Raw genomic sequence first — 6398 nt, 5'->3', positions numbered from 1 at the left:
GCAGTAAAGGACCATGGATTTGTTGTATCTAGCCTAGCCTAGTAGTAGTAGTAGAAAGAGGTCTCTGTAAAACGGTGAACGCAGCAGACTCAGCAGCAGACTCAGCGGCTGTCCCGCTGTTGATTCTGAAATGCAAGTCGCACATCTGCATGGCCATGCAGTAGCCTACATCTGACTACTTACATTCTGTAAAACCATTAGGTCTATAAATTTAACATTCATTCATCGAGGATATTATCTAACACCAAGTTACATTGCTCCAGCATTCCTTTTCTCTGCAGCTATGCAGTAGCCTAGCTCTGATGCGTCCTGTCACGTTGCTAAACCTGCCTAAGGAGCCGCAGCAATACTTTTATGAAGGGTTTCCGTACATCAAAAGGATTTTGTTGAGTTTTTAAAGCTCGACGGAAACCCTGCACTTACATTCTTGAATTTGAAGAAGAATGAACGAATGTCTCGTTTCTTGGGAGGGGGGCCGTCGTCCATGATACTCAAGTCAGCATGTGAGTCATAGGGCAAGCATGCATGGACATCGAAGTCCAGCTCAATTTGTAGGCTGACGGAGAGTGGGGGGTGCGTGGGGTAGGTCAGGTGTGTACGTGTGAGATACGGGGGGTTGATGGGTGGGTTGTCACGGCTGCTGTGGGAAGTGTGCTGCTTTTACAACAGATGGAGTGACAGCTGGGATAGCCAACCATGTAAGTTAGCGAGAAACAGGTAGCTAATCAGAGAATGATATCTACATTAGAGGGGGGATTATTAGCAGTGTCATAAATTTAACCCTTTGTGTGCCATATAATCATTGCTCAGGTTAGGACATCGGTTTTATTGATCGTGATTACACAGTAGCAGCTGAATATTGGTAAGGACACGTCCCTCGCATCCCTACCCAAAATTACGCCCGAGGATTCACCTCACCCCATGTCAGTTTCTGTACCACTGCCGATCTGTACCAAATGTATTCAAAAGAAATTATTTACTAAATTAAAAAAAAATCATAAATCATTAATTTAAAGATAATGTATATCTGGTTATTTCAACTAATATTTGAATGTATCTACTTTAAGGTGTGCAATAAAAATTAATATTATAACACAATTTTCAATATATTTAAGCATGTTATAATTATGAATAGAGCATTACCCCTTATATACTGTAAGCGTAAGGTATCATAGTCCACTCAGTTGAAAGTATATCAATGTCACCTTGTTTTAGAATAGGATTGAAGTGGTTGGCCAATACATCAATTTGGTCATCACCAAAATCATCCACTGAAAAAATGAGTGCCCGTTTATTATGCAATTTATCCTTAATTTCCTATGCAAAAAAAATAATACTGTTAATTAAATATATCACACATGGACTGTTGTGATCCATATTGAGTAAAAATGTCACAAATAACTTCATATTATGATAAAGTTTGAATGATTTATGATATACGAAACACATCATGGTATCAATAAAACTGAAATTATTCATGAGATACATTAGAAAAATAAGAAAAATGCGTATGATATTCCCAGCGTGATATATCTGACCTTGTTCACTATCTTTTTGTGGCCATGTGTTGAAGTTTGCAATAGACAATGAATTCAGTACCCCTCTATTCATATCATCAAATTGCTTGCAGAAGCTCGTCTCCAGTAGATCAATAACTTTCACTTTGACTGCATGAAAGTTGAAATCTCTGTATGGCTCTAACAGTTCAAGATTGTGAAACTGGTCTTTACCGATCACCTTCTTAAGATGTGTTCCATCTCTATAGAAAAGATGAAAAATAAATAGAAATTCTAAAGCAATTATCAAACATATTTAACAAACATATATTTTACACATTCACTAGACAGATATTCACATGAATTAATGAAAAAGCTGGAAACAGTTATACTATGTATAGTCATAAAGATATCCATGAGAAAAGTAAATTGTGTGTGTATTATTTGTTGATAAATTTGATGAAAAATTTTATTAAATTAATGTTTAAATTTTTAATACTTTGTCATGTATTTCCTTTGCCGTATATATCTTTAAAAAAAAAAGAAAACAACTTGGGGTTCTTTAGGTATCCACACTCTATGCCTATGGGGCTCCAGTCACACACATCAAGAACACACGCCACTGCAGAGAATAGTATAGAGTCTGTGTGGAAACAAAAGAAATTACTGGCGCAAATGACGTCATGCGTGCAGCACCGCCGACCTGTAAATCGCTGCGGTCTAATAATGGCGGACAAGCTTTTAGTGATTTTTGGAACAGAATTCAGACACAAAAATCATTTTTCAAACAAATGTTTTTATTAATCTGCCAACTTTACAGCGTATTTGAGCACATCACACACAGAAAACCAAGTATTTTCTGATGTACCTTTCATGAAACATGCACTTTCAGAACGATGCAGCCAAGTGAAATCCATGTAGCCAGCAGTCCAGGTTTACCATTTAAGGTAAAAACTGGGCTTATTTGGGATTTGAACTCAGGATCTCTCACACCCTAAACCAAAATCACATCCCAGGACCAACAAGCAAAACAACCCAAGGCAAAACAATGATAATAATAATAATAATAATAATTCGTCTGCCTCTTTCTCCATGGCTATAGGTTCTAAATCATCCTCAAACAAAAAAACAAAGATTGAAGATGAATTTGAAGAGCTTTCGTGTCTTTTTCAAAAGACTCGGTATCAAGAACGCACGCCACTGCAGAGAATAGTATAGAGTCCGTGTGGAAACAAAAGAACGGACTGGCACAAATGACGTCACGCGTGCAGTGCCACCAACCTGTAAATCGCTGCGATCTAATAATGGCGGACAAGCTTTTAGTGATTTTTGGAACAGAATTCAGACAATATCCAGCAGGTTTCTCTTCATTGTCGCAGAAATCTTTCGCCCTTTACTAAAGGTTTCTGGGGAGAGGCCTGCTAACAGGGGCAGCACGGTGGTGTAGTGGTTAGTGCTGGTGCCTTGCAGCAAAAAGGTCTGGGTTTGAGCCCCGTGGCCGGCGAGGGCTTTTCTGTGCGGAGTTTGCATGTTGTCCGTGTGGGTTTCCTCCAGTTTCCCCCACAGTCCAAAGACATGCAGGTTAGGTTAACTGGTAACTCTAAATTGAGTGTGAATGGTTGTCTATGTGTCAGTTCTGTGATGACCTGGTGACTTGTCCAGGGTGTACCCTGCCTTTTGCCTGTAGTCAGCTGGGATAGGCTCCAGCTTGCCTGCGACCCTGTAGAACAGGATAAAGTGGCTAAAGATGATGAGATGAGGAATGTTAATGAGTTCAACTTATTTTTGCAGGCTTTGCTCTGGTAGGGCTGCACATTTTTGGTGGTCAAAAGGATCCAGCTGTTGGGGGTGGAGTCTGGCTGTGTTTACCTTTCTGGATTTTAATATTTGGAAGTGGCATATTTAAAGCCATTGAGCATAATGCATCATTATTTCTTGGTCTTTTGACTGAGCTCAAGTGTAGTATCTGTTCTTATCAATTTAATATCTGATATATTCTCTAAACGAGAATGTTATTTTAAAGATATTTTTGGAGCAGGGAGCTAGAATGAGGGCTTGTTTTTTCTGCTTTGTATATCAACTTGATGGCAGCACGATGGTGTAGTGGTTAGCACTGTCACTTCACAGCAAGAAGGTCCGGGTTTGAGCCCCATGGCCCATGAGGGCTTTTCTGTGCGGAGTTTGCATGTTCTCCCCGTGTCTGCGTGGGTTTCCCCCACAATCCAAAGACATGGTGGCGACATGGACAGCAGAGCTGCCGCTTTTTTGTTTGTTTGTTAAGTTGTAAGTCGTAATGTTTTTGTTTTCTTCGGTCTGAGTTTGTTTAATGTTACACGACATTACGAGATGGCGTCGCTAAAGGTTTTCGGCATTGGAGTTCTTCTGTTGCTATCGATACTGAAACCATGCCAAACAGTTGGCAGCAGCCAGGAGATGTACATCTACGATAGGGGAACACTCCTATCCCTGCGCAACAGTTATACGGGGGAATCACCGGTTCTTGCCAACCTGCCAAAGGAATTACAACGACCCATGGGAGTCAACTGGCTGGACGTAAATACGGACAACAGGCCGAGGAGACTGCGGTGGAGGGGCCGATCCGGTGGCGTGAGGAAGAGGCTCCGAAGGAGGGGGAGTAGGCCGCCATTACCGTCGCTTATTTTGGGTAACGTGCGATCTCTCAAAAATAAGATGGACGAACTAAAACTGTACATTAAGAACTGCAATGAATACCGTGAGTCATGTGCTATGGTTTTCACGGAAACTTGGCTTTACCCAGACATTCCTAATTCACTCGTGGAACTGAGCGGCTTCTCCCTTGCACGGCTGGACAGAAGTGTTGAGTCGGGCAAGAGGAGAGGTGGCGGATTGTGCGTTTACATAAATGATAAATGGTGCAGACAGTATGCAACACGAGAGTCTGTGTGAAGCCCAGACATTGAACTGCTGTGCTTAAGCCTCAGACCATTCTATCTTCCAAGAGAGTTTGGAAACATCTTAATATGCGCTGTTTACATACCACCAAGTGCTAACGCATGGAGAGCTGCAGGTATTGTGGCTGATTGCGTACACAGACAGCTTCAACGTACTCCTAATGCCCCCATGCTCGTCTTGGGAGATGTAAATCATTGCAAACTGGAAATGTCTTTACCTGGGTTTGATCAGTACATTACATGTCACACAAGGGATAAGAACATACTGGACAAATGTTATGGGAATATTCGAAAAGCATACATGGCCATAGCCAAGGCACCATTGTCCAATTCAGACCACAACATTATACACCTTATTCCTATTTACCGCACCGCACTGAAGAGTAGAAAACCTCTGGTGAAAATGGTAAAAATCTGGTCCATGGACAACATTGAAACTCTCAAAGGGTGCTTTCTTAGCACAGACTGGGATATCTTTCATGAACCGGACCTGAGTACATCCACAGATGTCATTACTTCATACATCAGCTTTTGTGTGGATGCAGTAATACCACACAGGACAATTAAGATATACCCCAACAATAAACCACACATTAACAAGGACATTAAGGATTGCATCAGACGTAAGAGGACTGCTTTTAAAAACAAGGACCTATTGCAACAAAGACTTGTGCAAAAGGAACTAAAGCAGAAAATAATTTCAGTAAGGCGTCAATACAAGGACTCCATCGAAAAGGACTTTAATGTAAATAACACAGAAATGTGGGACACCATGAAAACAATTACAAACATGACCCCTTCCAGGAAAGCATTGCACTCAACTGATGACAATGCTATGGCAAACGAACTAAATAATTTTTACCTCAGGTTTGACACGCAAGATCATACTGCAGAGTGTAACAAGGTCATCAGCACTTTATTATCAGGGGTTGGAGCCCCAAAAATAGACATAGACTACACAGCCGTTACAAAAATGTTCAAAAAATTAGATACAAACAAAGTAGCTGGCCCAGATGGCATCTCATCTTTTCTTTTAAAAACATTTGCAGAAGAACTGACGCCAGCTTGGGCTCCTGTTTATCAAAGATCAGTGGACTCACATATGGTTCCATCTCTGTGGAAGAGGGCGACTATCATCCCTCTTCCCAAAAAAGCAGTCCCTCAGGAAAACAATGATTACAGACCAGTAGCCTTGACCTCTATTGTTGTTAAGAGTTTTGAGAAGTTTTTGGTGGGGAAGCTGAAATCAAACTTACAAGGCTGCCTAGATCCATATCAATTTGCCTATTGAGGTATTTCACCTGACGTCACAGGGTCACGTGACGCCCCGGTGTCCGCCATTTTGGACGGCAAGCTAGCTAATGTCAACAACAGTAGCTGGTATGTTACTGTAGCAATGTTTACGTTCAGTCATTTGGATGACTGTTAAAACCTTTCAATCTCAAGTTTTTCCTTTACTGGATTTACTAGTTTACTGAGCCAGCCAGCCCCGGAGCTAGCCAGCCAGCCAGCCAGCCCCGGAGCTAGCCAGCCAGCCCCGGAGCTAGCCAGCCAGCCCCGGAGCCAGCCAGCCAGCCCCGGAGCTAGCCAGCCAGCCAGCCAGCCCCGGAGCTAGCCAGCCAGCCAGCCAGCCCCGGAGCTAGCCAGCCCCGGAGCTAGCCAGCCCCGGAGCTAGCCAGCCCCGGAGCTAGCCAGCCAGCCAGCCAGCCCCGGAGCTAGCCAGCCAGCCAGCCAGCCCCGGAGCTAGCCAGCCAGCCAGCCCCGGAGCTAGCCAGCCAGCCAGCCAGCCCCAGAGCTAGCTAGCCCCGGAGCTAGCCAGCCAGCCAGCCCCGGAGCTAGCTAGCCCCGGAGCGCTAGCCAGCCAGCCAGCCCCGGAGCTAGCTAGCCCCGGAGCGCTAGCCAGCCAGCCAGCCCCGGAGCTAGCTAGCCCCGGAGCGCTAGCCAGCCAGCCAGCCCCGGAGCTAGCTAG

General features: G+C 43.6%; 1 non-coding gene across 1 annotated transcript; it reads left to right on the top strand.

Moving 5' to 3' along the window:
• The first annotated feature begins 3423 nt into the window (after window positions 1–3423).
• LOC132897741 (U2 spliceosomal RNA) lies at window positions 3424–3605 on the top strand. Its single transcript, XR_009656370.1, has one exon. It is a non-coding gene; the product is annotated as a U2 spliceosomal RNA (small nuclear RNA).
• Window positions 3606–6398: the final 2793 nt, after the last annotated feature.

This window comes from Neoarius graeffei, chromosome 1 (genome assembly GCF_027579695.1).
Source record: "Neoarius graeffei isolate fNeoGra1 chromosome 1, fNeoGra1.pri, whole genome shotgun sequence".
Taxonomy (NCBI): Eukaryota; Metazoa; Chordata; class Actinopteri; order Siluriformes; family Ariidae; genus Neoarius; species Neoarius graeffei.
The sequence above is the reverse complement of the archived record's forward strand: the minus strand, read 5'-3'. Positions and strand labels throughout refer to the sequence as shown.